The sequence below is a fragment of the Pantherophis guttatus genome, chromosome 2 (genome assembly GCF_059756535.1).
Source record: "Pantherophis guttatus breed Tessera chromosome 2, ASM5975653v1, whole genome shotgun sequence".
Classification (NCBI taxonomy): Eukaryota; Metazoa; Chordata; class Lepidosauria; order Squamata; family Colubridae; genus Pantherophis; species Pantherophis guttatus.
Window position 1 is genome coordinate 35,844,069 of NC_142064.1, and position 18,718 is coordinate 35,862,786.

An 18,718-nucleotide genomic window follows, 5' to 3' on the forward strand; every position below is an offset into this window, starting at 1 on the left:
CCTGGGGAGGGCAAAAACGGCCTTCCCCAGCCCCTGAGAGGCCCTTTGGAGGTCAGAAACAGTGTGTTTCCTGACTTCTGGTGGGCCCAGAAGGTCTGAAAATCAACTGGCCGGCGCACGCATGCGTGCCGGAGCTGAGCTCATGTGCCCACCAATATGGCTCCACGTGCCACCTGTGGCACCCGTGCCATAGGTTTGCCATCATGGGGTTAGGGGCTTTTCAAATCCTCTGGAGAAAGGAGAGTGTATTTATCCTCTATTTTTTATTTTCTTATAAATAGAAGAACACAAAATACCAAAGGTGGAGGGGAGACGAAGGCATTGCAAGCTGGCCAAGCATGAAATATATAGAAAACTGGTTACTTGAAGATGTCCACAAACCGAGTTAGCTGGCTTGCTTTCTCTAGGTGTGCTCAGTGGTAGATATCGTGTATAATCCTACTACTTATCAACCTGTTCAAAATTCTATTGCTGTTAACTATATTAGAGAAGTAATGTAGCACTGAATCTCTTCTAACTCATAACCATGCCATGTAAATATGTTTTTGTTTCACAAATAGAAATTAATGGTAGCTACATTCATATATGATTTTATTACAGCAAAAATAACTGCTTATTTAGCTCCTATATACAATTTTGCATCAGTCATATATAAACCTCAATTCCATGCTGGAATACTCTACTTTGTATTATTCTAAAATCTGTTAATAGTTTTACATACTACCCTTTTCAAATTTAGTAGTACAGTTTAAATGCTTTATTTCCAAATGTTGATAGCTACCTTTTGTGTGAATGATTAGGGATTTAAGGGAATATTGGTGAAGTTAGTGACAAGAAGCTGGGCAGAAAAGAGATTAAGATTCTTAGAGGCACTCAAAGAGAAATAAAGAATTAGAGTTAAAGTTCATTAGCTGATTCAGAGATCTGTATATGTAGGGATATATGATATGTGGATCTTGGAAAACTTCTCCAGGCAGCAGTCTGAATTTGATATGCATCTCTTTGGAACAGCTTAGGTTAAAACCCCATAACTTGGGATAACCCCTATGTCTGAATGGGTACATTCCAAGAGATTAGATAGAAAATTTCAAAGATACAGAAGAAAACATTTTGCACCTTCCCTGTCAGATTTCATAAACATTATTCTGGCCCTTGCATCACCGAAGGCTTTTAATTTGTCCACTATGATTCTAGATCAGAGGACAAAGCACGTATTTTGAAAAACATTACATAGATTGTTTTATTACTTTCTTCCTCTAGGTTTCTGTATACAATTATATTGGGGTTCCAATGGGAGTGTGGCACTTGGGGGTGGGTAATGGAGTAGATAAAACCCCACTTCCTTTCTGTGTGCACTTTGTCTCTTCCTCCCCAGCCTGGTTAGTTTGATTTTAATTGAATTTTAATTTATGATTCACTTTTATTTTTTTAATGTTTTATAAAGGTAAAGGTTTCCCTGTCCAGTAATGTCCCACTCTAGGGGGCAGTGCTTATCTCTGATTCTTAGCCAAGGGAACCAGTGTTGTCTGAAAACATTTCCATGGTCATGTGGCCAGCATAACTATATGCCAAGGTGCACAGAACACTGTTGCCTTCCCATCACAGTGGTATCTATGCAGACTTTTGAACTGTTAGGTAGGCAGGAGCTGAGGCAAGTAATGGGAGCTCACCCTGTCGTGCAGCACAGGTCTGGTTGTCAGCTGACAAACTCAGCGTGTTTTAACCAATAAGCCATCAGTGTTTAATAGTGCATTTTAACTGAATGTCTGTAAGCCCCTTAGAGCAGTGATGGCTAACCTTTTCTGGACCGAGTTCCCAAAGCATGTGTGTGCTTGCGGGAATGTGTGCGCACGTGCCCAAACCCCCAAAATGCAATGCATGTGTGGCCCCCATGCATGCGCCCCACCCCTTTACATGTGCCCCAACCCCATCCATGTGCCCCCGCACATGCCCCACCCCCACGCATGCACATGCTGCTCTGTGAATGTGCCCCACCTCCTGGCCCCCTGCACGCGCCCTGCCCGCCTGCATGCGCATGCGCAGCAGAGACCCAAAGACCATCTGGATGGCGAGAGGTGCATGTGCATGTGCAGCAGAGCTGAACTGTGGTGATGGCTCGCGTGCCATCAGAGAGGGTGCTGGATGCCACCTCTGGCACGCATGCCATAGGTTCGCCATCACGGGCCTAGAGTCACCTCTGGTAAGATGAGTGGCATGCAAGTTCAATAAATAAATACATTAGCAAGTACACATCTTACAGCATTGCATTAAACACAGAATTTTCTTTTTCCCTCTTAATTAGAGTGTTCATTCCTATAGCACATCTTCAATGACGTTGGAATTTCTTATTCTTTGTGCTATTATTATTCAATCTCTTCCTGACAGTGATAGATAAATAACTGCCTTTAAAAAAAGCTTTTAAATGACATTTTTCTCCATTGTGCTGTGCACAGCCAGTACTGCAATTATTATTTTTCCAATGAAAATAAGCAATCTTGCCCTTTTCTTCCTTCCATCATAGAATGAACCTTAGATTCCAGCTGATTTATTTATTTCAAAGCTCTTTTCTCATTTGCAGATTAAATCAGCATTAATATGAGTGCTTTGATAACTCTGCTGTTTCCAATTTGATGAAATTGAGCACATTGTGAAAAATATTACAGAAAATAGGAACCTTATTTTTTCATGAAAAAGCCTTCTTCCTATAAGGTTACAGCAAAGCCGTATCTAATTCTGGCATTATCTATGTTTGTTTTATGGACTATTATCCATGTAGAACAAAGCATCCTGTCTCTGCTGTGGAAAATAAGATGGTCCCTAGCAATATATTATAATGTTATGTTTCTTAAAAGCAGCATCTGTATGATTTATTTCTTGATATGTCCTTGGTGGAAAACAATAACCAGAGTTACATTTACATATGGGAAGTTACTCAAATGCTGCTATTTATAAGGTGTTTATGAGACAGTGTACCCCATAGATTTACAAGCTTTGAAGTCTCTTGCTGTGGTATTTTCAAAATATATCTGGCATGAAAGTAAGAGAGCAAATTGGTCTAAGGTCAGCCAACATCTAGTTACCACAAATCCGAAGAAAATATAATTTTTTAGTAGAGTGGCTAAATCCAGAAACTCTACTTTTCAGTTTTCTTAATACCAAGGTCCCTTTCACTAATATTTTTTATCTGTCTTGATTTTTTCCGTTCTGTGGAATGGAGATGAATCCTTCTCGTTGATTTTAATAATAATCATGATAATAATAAAATAATAATCATAATTATTATAAACATAATAATTATAGTAAAAACAATAAGTATTAATCTCCATCTCACCATTCCTGGGAGCAGAACAAATTAAGGCAGATAAAAATATTACTGAAAGGGATCTTGGGATTTTTAGATGGCAAATAGTGAGCATGCCTGACAGCTCTAGTAGTGCAGCAGAAATTGGGAACCAATGTAATCACTATATAGTATCTATATAATCCCTTGGTCAACTAAGGTAACGTGTTTTATGAGGGGAATAATAATTTCAGTAATAGAACCCCATTTATGGAAAGCCTTTTCTAGGTAGCTCACCTGGCATTTGCTTCATGTTCATTTGATACCAAGTAAATACCTTGATTTTTGTTTTTATGATGTGCCTAATAACTTTGGGCCAGTTTATCTCAGCTCTTAGTTTATCTATCTCAGAGGATTGATAGAGGAAGGGTGGAGACAGGAAGGGCATTGTACACCATCATGAGTTTCTGAATGAATTGTGTGTTAAAAATCAGTCCATCAGTCAATCAAGCAAACGAACAAACAAGTAACAGTATTTTTATGTATTACTCTATTTTAATATCTTTGATATTGCTTTGAAACTCTGAAAGTTATCTAGGATTTTACTGAAATCAAAATAAATATAACGAAGAGCATACATTATTACAGTATCTATATTATATATCTATATTTTTTTCTTTTTACAACCTTGCAAACCCTTTTTATCAGGGTGGAGTTAGGGTGACTGAATGGAGTTGAGTATTTACTGGCCGGATGCCCTTCCTGACATCTACACAGGGTTCCCAAGCAGATGTTTTCTCTTTGCACCCAGTTAGAGAAACATCTGTCACTGCCTAGGATTGAACTCTCAACCTCCCGAGTATGAGGTGAGCACCTTAACCACTAGGCTACAGCACCATTCTATATATCTATATCTATGTATTACGATAAATTATAACTTAAAATCACAAAACTGCATCTCATTTATTTTGGCCATATCATGTGGGGGATTCACTGGAGAAAGCAATTATCCTTGGAAAAATTAGTGGCAGAAGGAAAGCAGACTGCCAAAGAACACAGTGGCTGGATGCTATTAACATGACACTGGCCAGAGCATAGAACAACTCAAAGAAGGAGTGCAAGATCAGAAGGCATGGATAGATTGGGCCCATAGAAATGCCAAGAATTGGACACAACTGAATGGATAACAACATCATCATCATTATTCTAATTACTGCATTTTTCGCTCTATAAGACACACTTTTTTTCCTCCCAAAAGTGGGTGGAAATGTCTGTGCGTGTTATGAAGCGAATATGGGTGACAGGTGGCAGTGACAGTGGTAAATGGGAGCAGTGATCTCTGCTACCTCAGTGAACAGCTGATCGGCAGTATTCCGGGAGGCCGATCCAACCGCCAATCAGCTGCTTGGCGGCAAAGGCTCCTTCTCCGGTGGAGGCAGCAGACACGGAGGAGGCAGCTGACCAGGCTGTTTGCTATTTGCTGCAAGGACGCTAGCCAGATGAATACTGGATGGGAGGCAGAGGCAGAGGCAGATTACTATTTTTTTGTTTTCCTCCTCTAAACCTAGGTGCGTTTTATGGTCAGGATCATTTTATGGAGCGAAAAATACGATAAGTAAAATTATAATACCAACATATTTCTTCCTCTTATTATTACTTTCATCATTCTTGCTCAGGGACTCAAAGGCAAATGGTGGTGATGGGGAGCAGTTGAATGCCAATTCTAGTGACACTATCTGACCTGGGTACCTAAGTACCAAACCATTGATTCACCAGATGTCAGCATCAGGTGACGTTGATAAAATAACCATAAGTATAAAAAAAAACCCTCCCTTTTTACGACCCTGTAATCTCTTATTGATATTACATCTTTTTAATAAAGCTAATTTGGATGCCTCAAAAAACCCTGTGCTATTTTCTTGCAAATGTGGGTGAGGTCATAGTTTAATGAGAAAGAAAGGAATTACAGTTTCTTCTGTGTGTGTGTGTGTGTGTGTGTGTGTGTGTGTCCCCATACAGCTGTTATGAACTCTTAATACAAGTGTTTCTTCTGTATCTCACGCCGTCAGAGTTTTTGACATTTATTTCATAAAAGCATTTACAAAAGTTTCCAAAATACTCCTAATGCTCTTAATGTGATATAAGGACCTTCCTTTCTTTCTGTTACCTATTGGAAAGCCCTGCTGAGAAAATTTAGTGACAGCTGGATTGCTCATTAATCAAGACAGAATGTTGGGGGTTTTTTTTCCCCCATGAAGGGTCTGCTTAAATTTACAGTGTGTGGAAAATATGTCATTGCCCTTCAGAACCCTGCAGTGGAAATCTTAGAGCGCAGATACCCAGTTAGATATTTGATTTCAAGGGAATATGATGGAGTGAAGAAGATCAATAGTACCAAGGTTTATAGGATCCTGTCTACCCAGGAAGAAAAAAAACCCTGTAGATTGTTTTCTTTAATGAAACGGAATGAACCTTCTGAACCTTCATTTCATCTTGGTGACATGATCAGTATAGGCAACTGCAGAAGGGGCAATAGGAATCAAATGATTCCAAAGTCATGTGTCCCAATGCAGACTCTACTCCTTTTGTTCCTGTGTACTTCACTATTTTGACAAAAATTTCAGTTGCATCAGATGCTACGATGATGAGTCTAGCAGTCACTGTGGGGATGAATCCCATAGAGATTGTTTTAGTGAGGCATTTAAGTTTTGGGACCTTTTCCCACTTGCACTACAATACACACATGCTCTAGATGTGAAATGTAATTCCAGGGGTGAAATGTAAAATTTGTTACTACCAGTTCTGTGGGCGTGGCTTGGTGGGGGGTAATGTGACTGGGTGGGCATGGCCAACTTTTTTTTTTTTAACTTTTCAAAGCATTTTTTCTGCAAATGCAAAAAAATGCTTTGAAAAACCTCTGCCGATCAGGCAACACAGCTGGGATCATCAGAGCCTTTTCAAAGCATTTTTTAAACCATCTCTTCCGCTGAAGAGGTTGCGGAAAAAAGTGCTTTAAAAGTCTCTCTGATGATCCCAGCTGAGTTGCCTGATCGTCAGATATTTTTTTAAAAGCCTATCTGACGATCAGGCAACTCAGCTGGGATCGTCAGAGAGGCTTTTAAAGCATTTTTTTCTGCAACCTCTTTCGCGGAAGAGGTGGTTAAAAAAATGCTTTGAAAAGCCTCTGACGATCCCAGCTGAGCCATACGATCATCAGAGGCTTTTTTTTTTTACTTTTAAAAGCATTTTTTCGGCAGAAGAAGTTGTAGAAAAAATGCTTTTAAAGGTAAAAAAAAAAGCCTCTGATGATCGTGCGGCTCAGCTGGGCATGGTGGAGTGGGGGGCGCAGGGATTTTTGCTACCGGTTCTCCGAACCACCCGCTGCCATCGCTACTGGATTGGGCGATCCGGTCTGAACCGGGAGCATTTCACCCCTGCTATGGCCCCTTTATGACTTGTGGACTTCAACTCCCAGAATTTCTGAGCCGGCCATGCTAACTCAGGAATTCTGGGAATTGAAGTCCACAAGTCATAAAAGGGCCATAGTTCCTCACCTTTGCTCTAGAGTCATCTTTTTTTCTGCTGCATTCCCATGACTTTACCTTCATATACAGTATTTACCAGCCCATGAGAACTACCTGAAGTCGGACTGATCTTAAAGTAGTTGCAGTATATCAGATTCTGTTATCATGGATAGGCCTTCACTCTAGTACTGTTAGCTGATTGCCTTGGGCTGTGTGTATATGTTGTAATTCTTGCAGACTCGCAGGAATTAATTCTTCAAGAAGTTTCAGCAAAGCAAACAGCAGAAAAAAAAATTACTTTTGACTCTTGTGTTTGTTTGAGCAGTACAAAAGACACAACAGTGGTGACAAAGATGAGATCATAAAGAAAAGTCTCCCAGGCCTTGTTGTATTTCCAGAGGAGCAGAAAAGGGTAGTAAAGCAAGCAAACAGAGGAAATATAAGGCGGAACTGATCATGGTGAATAAAGACCCAGGGAAACATTGGGCAGCAGTTATTGGAAAGATAAATGTATTTGGTACTAATGAATGAAACTTGAACAGGTTTTTTGACACAAATAAGATATTTGCTGAGAAAAAGTGAATGTTGTAGGAGGAAAGGCATAGATCTTATTAAGAAGCTTTACTGCTCTACAGAAAAATTATATATTGCAATTCAGCACTGCATAAATTGTAATTATGCAAAAGCACTTGGCAGAATCGCAGTTAATTGCACAGCATTTCAGGATTCAGAAGCACACATGCACAAGTGGCAGAATACATTGCAATGTATGCAACTGAATACCTGAACATTACAATTTGGGAAGAGGTTAAAGAATTCATTGAGAGATTAGCTAGTCTGAAGGAACCTGAAAGAAAATATTTGAATAGGATTTAACAAAGGAAGATTTTATATTTAAGGGAGCATTTGATATAGCTGTTTCCATGGAAACCACTGCTATATATACACTGTAGAACTGTAGTCAGGATGAAATGCAAATGTGAATAAGCTTACACTAGATTCAAAAAACCCCTGTGCTATCTTTGTGGCAAAAACTCACTGACTCTATTGCTGATTTAAAAGTGAAACCTACAGAAAATCCAATAATGAGAGCAATAGCTAGGGAACCTGTCACTCAGAGAAAACCAAACCATTTTTAAAAGATAAAACCCCCCAAAACCATTAATTTAAAAGGAGCGCAATGGTTCATGATATAGATGAGTGTTTCTCAACGTTGGCAACTTTAATATGGGTGGACTTCAATTCCCAGTATTCAGTGCTGGCTGGGAAATTCTAGGAGTTGAAGGCCATACATTATAAATGATGATAAATGAAAATGACACTGGAAAAGGTAAATTGCAAATCTATAAAAGATGAAAAGAAACCTGAAATTTATCAAAAGTTTATACCAAAAATGACTGGGAATGAAATTGGACACTGGAAGATTTTAAACTGCAGGTGAAAATATTACAAAATATTGCAAAAATATTACCCACTTACCCCTAGCACCAACCAACCCATTCTTGTCTGAGCAATCCACCTGTGCTCCATAGCACCTATCTTCAGCAGCTACCAATGGCTGATAAATGTTGACCCAATTATATTTTTGCAAGTCAGATAAAGTGATATTTTCCTCATTATTCCAGTGCTGTCCTGTGTGCAACCTCAGGGTATATAAAACCAGTTAGGCTGGATCCCCATTAATAATGTATAATACAATGTTTTCTAGGGTTTCCTAGCCATTACACTAACTAGACAACAATAACATGTTGCCTCAAAGACAGATGACAACTATAAATCTTTAATGGGGAAATGGCCTTTGTCACCATTACCTTGTAATGTGATTGCAGTAATTTAGGACAACACCTTTGATGCTGATGTAGTTTTTTGCCATCTTTAAGATAAATGGAAAGTCCTTGAAGCTAGCAGTAGAGAAAGACCCTTAGGTTGAAACTGTGCAGCATGTTTAGCTGAGCCAACAAATTAACCTAGTTTTTTTTTTTTTTAATTTGATTTATATGCCGCCCTTCTCCGGAGACTCAGGGCGGCTTACAATGCGTTAAGCAATAGCCTTCATACTTTTGTATATTTTATACAAAGTCAGCTTATTGCCCCCACAAACTGGGTCCTCATTTCACCTACCTTAGAAAGGATGGAAGGCTGAGTCAACCTTGAGCCTTGGAGAGATTCGAACCAGCAAAAAATTGCAGGCAGCTGTGTTAATAACAGGGTGCACTAAACCACTGTACTATCAAGGCTCTTTTTTGCAAAACTAACCTAGTTTTGCACACTATACCATCAGTTAAGTAAATAGACATGCCTTGCACAACATGCTAAGCTGCAAAAAAGTTAACCACAGTAAAAACTATCTTAACAACCATTATATTTCTCTAACCTGGCATTGTTCCAATGTTCGGGGACTGTAACTCCCAGATTCACCAGTTGGTGTGGCTCCTGGCCAGGAATGTCCCTGCTGGCTAGGACTCCTGATTTTTAATTACAGCACATCTGGAGGATAACCAGTGGTAAATAATGGAAGGCCATTATTTCCTAAGCTTCTGCTAAGCATTGTAACATGATATTTTAAAAGACCCTCCCCAAAAAAACTTGTTATAACTGCCATTGTCTTGTTCATAAGAATAGTTTTTTATTTAATAATAATTTAATAATCATTAATGATTCCTGGGCTGTTAAAACTTTCTTTTCTCTGTTAAGCATGCCTGGATTTGCAAATGGGAGGATTTCAAACCTCCGCAATATACAGTTTCTCATAAAACCAAGACAGTCAAGTTATTGTTGAATAAAAAAAACCTCCTAATCTTTACAGCTATATGTCATGGACTAAAATGAAAGCAATACAAAAATGCTGTGGTTTGAAATTTTTATTCACTTCCAAAATACCTGTGTTTTCTACAGGGTCAGGCACCTATCGTCTTTCTGATTTTGTTGAACCTCAATTCCCAGAAGCGCCAACCAACATGGCAAATGGTATAAGGTGGCTGAGGACTATAATTTTGCAGTATGTGGCAAATCTTGAGTGTACCCCTTTTCTATACTATTTAATACACCATTCTGGGATGCTATTTTTACTCATGTAATTGCTTTTTTTTTTTAATCTTAAAAAGTGTTTTGTAAAACAGAGATAGACAGACTTCAAGGTTATAAGAAACACTGTTTTTGTACTGTACCTTTGAATCAGTGTGGATTTCTGGCGACTCCCTGCAGTTTTCTTGGCAAGATTTTCAGAAGTGATTTGCCATTGTATTTTTCCTGGGGCTGAGAGAGAATAACTGGCTCAAAGTCATCCACCGGGCTTTGTGCCTAAAGCAGGACTAAAATACAGAAAAAACTGCAAGGTTTAATTTGCATTCTAAGCATCTCCAGAAGGAAAAAAAAAAACAAAAGAAATGTAGGGGAAACGAGGCTACAAATGTAGCGCTTTGCCGAATTCTTCATGACATTCTTGAATCATTAGACATACCCCCTTATAATTTTTGAACACTGAAATAATTTTAAAAAATAACTTCTTTCTGAACTCTGAATAAGTATTACTATATCTATTGTATAGTTCTCTTTTAAGTGTACGTGTTTAGAATTTAATTATGTATGTTTCACTTTTTCAATCTTTTTCTTAGTATAATGAGATTAAGAGTTTAAGAAAATGGTACCTAATTTTATATTAGAGAATAGTGATTTTCACACACTACCATCTTGGGAACTGATCAAATACAGCTTCCTTGCCATATGGGCACATTTCAAATAGCTCACAAAAAAAATGGGACACCTGATTTGCTTCATTAGTACACTGGCATTGGCATGGTGATCCATCTACTGTAAATGTTTGGCACTATTTCTACTCCAATATTAATGCAATTTTATGAACCGATAGGTGTTGCAGATATAATTGCTTCAAATCTTGAGGACTCATCTAGACTTAAAAAAGCAAAAGAAAAAAAAAAAGGGGGGGGGAGCTAAAATTGAGTCATATACAGATAGTCTCAATTTATGACCATAATTGAGCCCAAAATTTATGTTGCTAAGTGAGAAATTTGTTAAGTGAGTTTTGCTCCATGTGATGACTTTTTTTGCCAATTCGTTAAGCGAATCACTACAGTTGTTAAATTGTACACACGGTTGTTAAGTGAATCGGGTTTTCCCATTGACATTGCTTGTCAGAAGTTGCAAGGGACACTGGGACACTGCAACTGTCATAAATGTGAGTCAGTTGTCAAACATCTGGATATAAATCACATGCCCATGGGGATGCTGCAACGATGGTAAGTGTGAAAAATGTTCATGTCATTTTTTCAGTGCTACTGTAACTTCAAATGTCACTAAATGAACTGTTGTAAGTCGAGGACTACCTGCAATAATTTCCTCCTATCTGTGAACTCCCACCCCTTCCATTTTTCATCAGAAATTCTTTTCTGCAGCAGCTGTAAGAAATGTTTGGTAATTCATAGGAGGTAGTAAAAATTGTCTCCTGCAGACTGGTGATTTAGGGCAGACGTGGGTTTCAGCAGGTTCTGACCAATTCTGGAGAACCAGTAGTGGAAATTTTGAGTAGTTTGGAGAACCAGTAGTAAAAATTCTCTGCCTCCCAAGTCCCAGCTGATCGGAAGGAAATCGGGATTTTGCAGTAACCTTCCCCTGGAGTGGGGTGGGAATAGAGATTTTACAGTATCCTTTCCCTGCCACGCCTACCAAGCCACGCCCACCAAGCCACAGAACTGGTAGTAAAATTTTTTGAAACCCACCACTGATTTAGGGGCATCTGTAGGTGGAACCAAAATAGCATGCCACATGCATAAAAAGGGGGCAGGGCTTTGATCTCATACTTACAACTGTCATGTTGCCTTTGCTGACTTTCCTATGGATGACCCTATGGCAGTGATGGCTAACCTTTTCTGGACCGAGTGCCCAAAGCACGAGTGTGTGTGTGTGTGTGGCCCCTGCGTATGCACCCCACCCAGGTGCGCCCCACACGCATGAACGCCCTCCCGCATATGCCCCCCGCATGCACACACACCCTCCCACACATGTGCCCCTATACATGTATGTACAGGCCCCCGCATGCGGCCCATCCCTACGCATGCGTGGCAGAGACCTGAAGACCAGCTAGCCGGTGGGAGGAGCACCCATATGCGTGGCAGAGCTGAACTGGGGTGACGGCTCGTGTGCCCACAGAGAGGGTGCTACGTGCCACCTCTGGCACCCATGCTATAGGTTCACCATCACGGCCCTATGGTTATAGTGTTATGATTCAGAATGCATACTAGTCCCCCATCCAAACTATTGTGCTCCACATTACAGCAAATAACTAAGAAATCAGCAGATCAAAAGACATTGTATTCAGCATATTGTATGCTGTACTACTGAATAACATATGATGTGAAATTTCTCAATTTTACTTCTTGTATACATCCAGATAATCTTGATATCCAATAGCATTACTATCACTTTATTTTGTATTCATCCAGAAATTGAAATCAGAAGCAACCACTTCAACATATACTTACGTTTTGCTTGTTCTTTCACTATGGTGTTCTGGAAATCCATCTCTCTAACTTGGAGGGTGTCCAAGTGAGCATGTAAAATTGTAGGGCTATGTAAAAGGGCTATCATCATATCACTTTTTCTATGCCACCTATAGTCAATTCAATGTACAATTTACTTGGGCTATTTATATTTCATTATAATGCTATTATTATGGTAGCTTTAAAATTAGATTGTCAGATTTCCTCATTTTTCATTCAATCACTGAATGGAATCTTGAGCATTCATTTTGTTCTGAAGTACTGTGAAACTTTTGATTGTACATAAAAATATTTTAAGAGCTTATCAACATTTGTGGGATCTCCCTGATGGGTATCCTCTTATCTCAATTGTTCTCCTGGTTCTGATGGCAGGAAAACACCAGAACAATTGCCAAATTCTCTTTAATACTGAATGAACCATTTTAATCTGCCATAATAAACCTTCTATTTATTTGATTACTTTTTATGGACCAACATTACAATTGATGGCAGCCTAAGAACGCCCCAGGCTTGATGTCCATGTATGTACCTCACCCTTGTTTGAAAGACACTTAATATATATAAACTCAGTGAATTTAAAGTTTACACCAACATAGTAATGTTGATATATTTCCAAAGCTGTGTCTGACATTGCAGGACTGAAATTGTTGGCTTGCTATTCATCTTGTTCTTTAATGTGATCCAATGTTAATAAGATGGCTAAGTAGCAATAAGTATCTCCTCATTGATCTTCTTCCTTATATAAAACTCTTTTCATCCTCTATTAAGCTCTTATTGTGCCTGATGAAAAATATACTTTGCTTCAACTAAGAGCATTTATTTAGTCAGCGGCAAAATTAGCGGCATAAACTGTTCAACTGTATAGTGTATTCAAGGATTGGTGGAAATTCATGTTTTGTTTCTTGGTTTACATAGTGAAATGATCCTCTCTTGCTTTGTTCTCTTTCTTTCAAGGATTATACTGGCTGCTTTGCAAACAACAGGTGAGCTGCACCAGCTGATAAGGCCATCCAAGGAGGAAATGTTTCTGCTCCCACCTGCATGCTCTTGAAAGTCTAATTCTAGTATTCAGCAATATCCAAAATAATATAGTAAAATTACATGGCCTTCAGGTTTTCAATCCAAATATTTATTTTTTGCAACAGTTAAGTACTTCCTTCATCATGAAAGTATGTTAAATAAAGTATACAAAACCAGGGGAATCTATAGGAATATATTCAGCATAGCCTAACATTCACTCACTTGTTGCTGTCAAGATGTCTTGAGTTTCAACTAACATAACCGTTAACCACGATATGTCTATGCATAAGAAGCATAAGAAGTGAAATCAAACATCCTTAAAGGCCATGAGATGGATTAAAAGATTGATATCATCTTATATATGCTTATATATATTGTCCAGTATCATTCAAATGATATAAACTAAGTTATCCAACACATTAATTAATTAATTAATTAATTTGTCAACAAATACAAGGAAATAAGTAACAACTTATTAACACCTCTCCTGCGCGAGCTGCACTGGCTCCCGGTAGTCTTCCGGGTGCGCTTCAAGGTTTTGGTTACCACCTTTAGAGCGCTCCATGGCTTAGGACCTGGTTATTTACGGGACCGCCTACTACCACAAACAGCCTCCCACCGGCCGGTACGCTCTCATAGAGAGGGGCTCTTCCGGGTGCCGTCAGCCAAGCAGTGTCAACTGGTGGCCCCCAGGGGGAGGGCCTTCTCTGTGGGGACACTCACTATCTGGAACGAGCTCCCCCCGGAGATACAGAGGATCCTGGATCTGCGCACTTTCCGCTGTGCTCTTAAGACCCTCCTATTCCAGCAAGCCAGCCTGGCCTAATTTTCTCCCCTTTCTTTTAAAATTTTAAACTGAAATTTTAATTTGTTTTAAATTATTGGGATTTTTAATGGTCTTGGGCTAAATTATTTAATTTGTTTTTAACTTTTGTATTTATGTATTTTATTCTGTGCCTGTTCACCGCCCTGAGTCCTTTGGGAGTAGGGCAGTATACAAATTTAATAAAACAAAAACAAAACAAACATAAACAATATAGACATAGACATGGACACATGAAAAAAATTGGCACAAATAAAAGGATATTAATAAGCAAAACATAGCCATAAACACATAGAATGATTACATATAAATGGGGACAGTAGGACAGGGATGGTAGGCACGCTGGTGCGCTTATGCACACCACCTTAGGGACCTCTTAAGAAACATGAAAGGTCCACCACGGTAGACAGTTTAAGGTAAAAGGTATGGGGATTAGCGAGACTAACAACAGGATCAGGTAGTTCCAGACATTTACTACTCTATTGCAGAAGTCATATTTCCTACAATCAAGATTAGAGCGAATTACATTGAGTTTGAAACTATTGATAGCCCTTGTGTTTTTACAGTTGAAATTGAAGTATTCATTTACAGGTAGGACGTTTTGATAAATAATCTTATGAACTAAGCATAGGTCGGAACGTAGACAGATTAATAAGGTATTATTAATCAGTTATGGAACCATAACTGATGTAATGGATTATTAGGTTTGAAGATATTGGCTTGAGCCAAGATCTAAGGATATTATTTGATGATTCCACAACTACACACTCAAACCACTGAATATATATTCAATGAAATGAGAACTGCATGCTCTTAACAGTTTCTGCTTTCTGCATTCCATCTGGTGGCTTTGTCATGGTGGCAACTTCAGTAACTGTGGATAAATAAGTTCAATAGTCTTGAACCGATGAACAAGTTAACATATGTCACATGAGAAGAGATCTTGCTATCTTTTTAGTCCCTGAAAAATCACTGGATTCATTTCAATAAAGCTATTTGAAATTATCTTTATAATTAATTTTCCCATATTAAGTTATATAATAGACTGAACTGGCTTTTGGACCCTGCAATTTTTGATAATTTGTGTCCATATATTGTTTTGCTTATCCAAAGTGCAGTGTGACAGTGTGACAGAAAGAGGCTTTTCCGTGGAAGTTTTCCTAACATTTGACTGAGGAAGTGTGCAAAATGCATCTCTTCAATGGGAGAGGCAGGGTGTCTATAGTTATTTGTATTCTTTTTTCTTTATGAGGTGGAAAAAGCTAATCTTTAATTAATAACAAACTGAAACTCCCATGAGCTGCTGGTTTCTTGCAAACAAGTAGTAATTGTTTACAAATCTGTCACAGACGTGCACAAGGCTCTAAAACTTCAAAGGAAATTCATTACCCAGCTCCAAATTCTTCAGATTGTTTCCCCATTCATTTGAATCATAGTTACGGACCTCATTATGAGAATCTATTCTCATTCCTTATTATCTCTCTCACACATACTTTCCCCCCCTCCCTCTTCCCTCCCCCCTCCGACTCACTCTCACACAAAACACTTCGATTGCAATGACATTATTCTAGTCCAGCCTGGGTTTCTTCTGATTACTTTTCTTTCTTTTTTTTAATAAATTTTTTATCAGTTAAAAAGTACAGACATACAAACAATGGTAAAATATACAAAACAAATAAACGACTCCTTTTTTACGACTTCTTTTTAAACTCGTTGCATCGGTAATCTATATTTATATTTATACTTATATATCTATATGTTTATATATAAAATAGAATATATCTATTTATATTTTTTCTAACATATCTTTTGTATCTCCATTCCTAGTACTCCGTCTCTTTGAATTTTCTAATCTATTTATTTAATTTACTATGTTCCTTAACTGGCGATTTTTATCCTCTCATTTGTATCCCTATTCTTGTTTTCCTTTCTTCTTCTCCAACCAGTTATACCATTTCTGCCATACTAAATAATAGTCTATTTCTTCCTTTTCCTGTATTTCCTTTGTAAGTTTGTCCATTTCTGCACATTCCATAATTTTACTGATTATTTTATCTTCTATTGGTATATCCTCATGCTTCCAATTCGGGGCAAAAACTATCTGTGCTGCCGTTAGTATATGGATAATTAAATATTTTATTTCTTTATCATAGTGTCCTGTGATTATTTCTAATAGAAAGGTTTGGGGCCTCATTTCTATTTTCTGGTGTATAATTTCTTCTATTTGTGTCCTGATTGCCTGCCAAAACTGTTTTGCTTTCTGGCAGGACCACCACATATGGTAGTAGGTTCCTTTTTGAAGTTTGCATTTCCAGCATATTGGGGAGGTGTTCGGGAACATTCTTGCCAAACATGCAGGGGGACTGATTGCTTTTCTTAAGCACAACTTTGTTCATAGGTATTACAAGTTTTTCAACTGAAAAATATGGAAATAAATCACAGAAATAGTCAATTAAGCATTTTTCAGTTGCAAAACGGTTGAATGATCTAAAAGTGAATGAAGTCCTAGAAGGCATTAAAAAGGAAAGAGATGTAAAATAGAACTATATAAATTGCAATATATAACATTTACCTGAGAGTGAATCCCAGGAATGTGACTTCCTATTCAAGTGAGATAATTTATTTTAAAGGAAGGTAATTTTCAAATCTGGCTAGATATGACATTTTTTTCTTACTCAAAGTTTTGTTTAGATACTATCATTTAAGTATCTTGAATTTTTGCAATGTTTACTTAGAATGTTTTTTTAAAAAATTAAAAATATCTGCCCCCCCCCAAACTCCAACACTCTACATATGTGCTAAGGTCAAAGTTAAATGGAGTATACCGTAATTTGTTCAATCAAAGTATGCTAGGACACCATACTGACTAATCAATGGGATTTTATCCCCTTCCTAAAATGGTCATCAGGTAGGTAAATTTTCCTGTTTCTAGCACATGTAAATGATGATGAATGTATGTAAATAATGATGTATGTATGTATGTAAATGATGATGTATGTCCCACTGTCCCATGGCAAAATCTGAAAACTTTTCTCACTGAAATCTCAAACCCTTTCTTCAGAAGCGGTTGGATCCCACCTCAAAAGAAGATTTTGAGAGAATAGAATATTCTGGAGAGAATAGAAAATTGATAAAAATAACTTGTAGTACCTAGGGACGTGTTGGCTCAGTGGCTAAAACGCTGAGCTTGTTGATCAAAAGGTCGACAATTCAGTGGTTCGAATCCTTAGTGCTGCGTAACGGGGTGAGCTCCCGTTACTTGTCCTAGCTTCTGCCAACCTAGCAGTTCGAAAGCACGTAAAAAATGCAAGTAGAAAAATAGGTACCACCTTTGGTGGGAAGGTAACAGCGTTCCGTGCGCCTTTGGCGTTTAGTCATGCCAGCCACATGACCACGGAGACGTCTTCTGGCTCTTCGGCTTTGAAATGGAGATGAGCACCTCCCACTAGAGTTGGGAACGACTAGCACATATGTGTGAGGGGAACCTTTACCTTTACCTTGTAGTAGTGAAGTCAGATTTGATCATCTATGTGGGGAGAAGGGATAGAAACAGGAATTCAGCCTTTGTTTAGGAATCACAAATGACTGTCACATTGTTTTGTTTTGCTGATCCTGTAAAGAAGGAAAGATGATATCTTCAACACTTAAATATTTATCCAAAACTAGATACTAGATTCCATATTTCCAAACATAGTTATGTGGAATTATGCTAAAATTACATCTCTTCGATTGAGCAGTGGAAGACTTTTCCAGCAAAAGAAAGAAAGAAAAGAAGGGTGTGTGTGTGTAGGCAATCTCATTCATTTCTCTCAGCATTCCCAAAGAGGAGATGAGGAGTCTAGGGCCCAGCTAGTGGAAGAAGTGAAGATGAAGATATATTTGCATATTTGCATCAACAAGCAGAGATTAACACCAAAATTAACACCAGATAAATAATCAAGCAGTAAACAATACCCTAATCAAGGAACTAACAAGGAGCACACATCATCCCCCACCAACACCGGCAGGGTAAACCACTCCACACTAGCACCAAAGACATTACCTAGCCTAGTAATTAAACATCTGCACAAAAATAACCAAGCTCAGGGAGCACCAAAGGACCCCCCCCTTTAATTCTGAGCTACATATATTCTCTTCTAATAATGCTTGCAACTCTTCTTTTCCTGACCGTTTTAAAAAGAAGTAGTTTCACTTTCCAAAAAGAAAATCTATCTAGAATAGTTCAAAGGCTGATTTAAATGGTCCCTCTTCCTGGAGATATGACAGAAAGTGAGAGGCTTCTCATGTCCTGTGCCTAAACCCCCATTTTTCTTTCTTTCACCATCAGAACTCTAATATTAGGTGGGAAAGGACTCAATGATTGAAGATCGGTCTCTAACTCTAACTTCCGTTTTGTTGTTTGAATCCTGGAATGCTTTCTCAAGGGCTTGAGATTGCAATTTAAGACCTCCAATTTCTCTTTGTTGTCTCACTGTTGAATTGAATTGGCAGAAATAACTTTTATATGGAATCTCTGATGAAACTAAAGGTCATAGGAAACTATTTTTTTTTTACT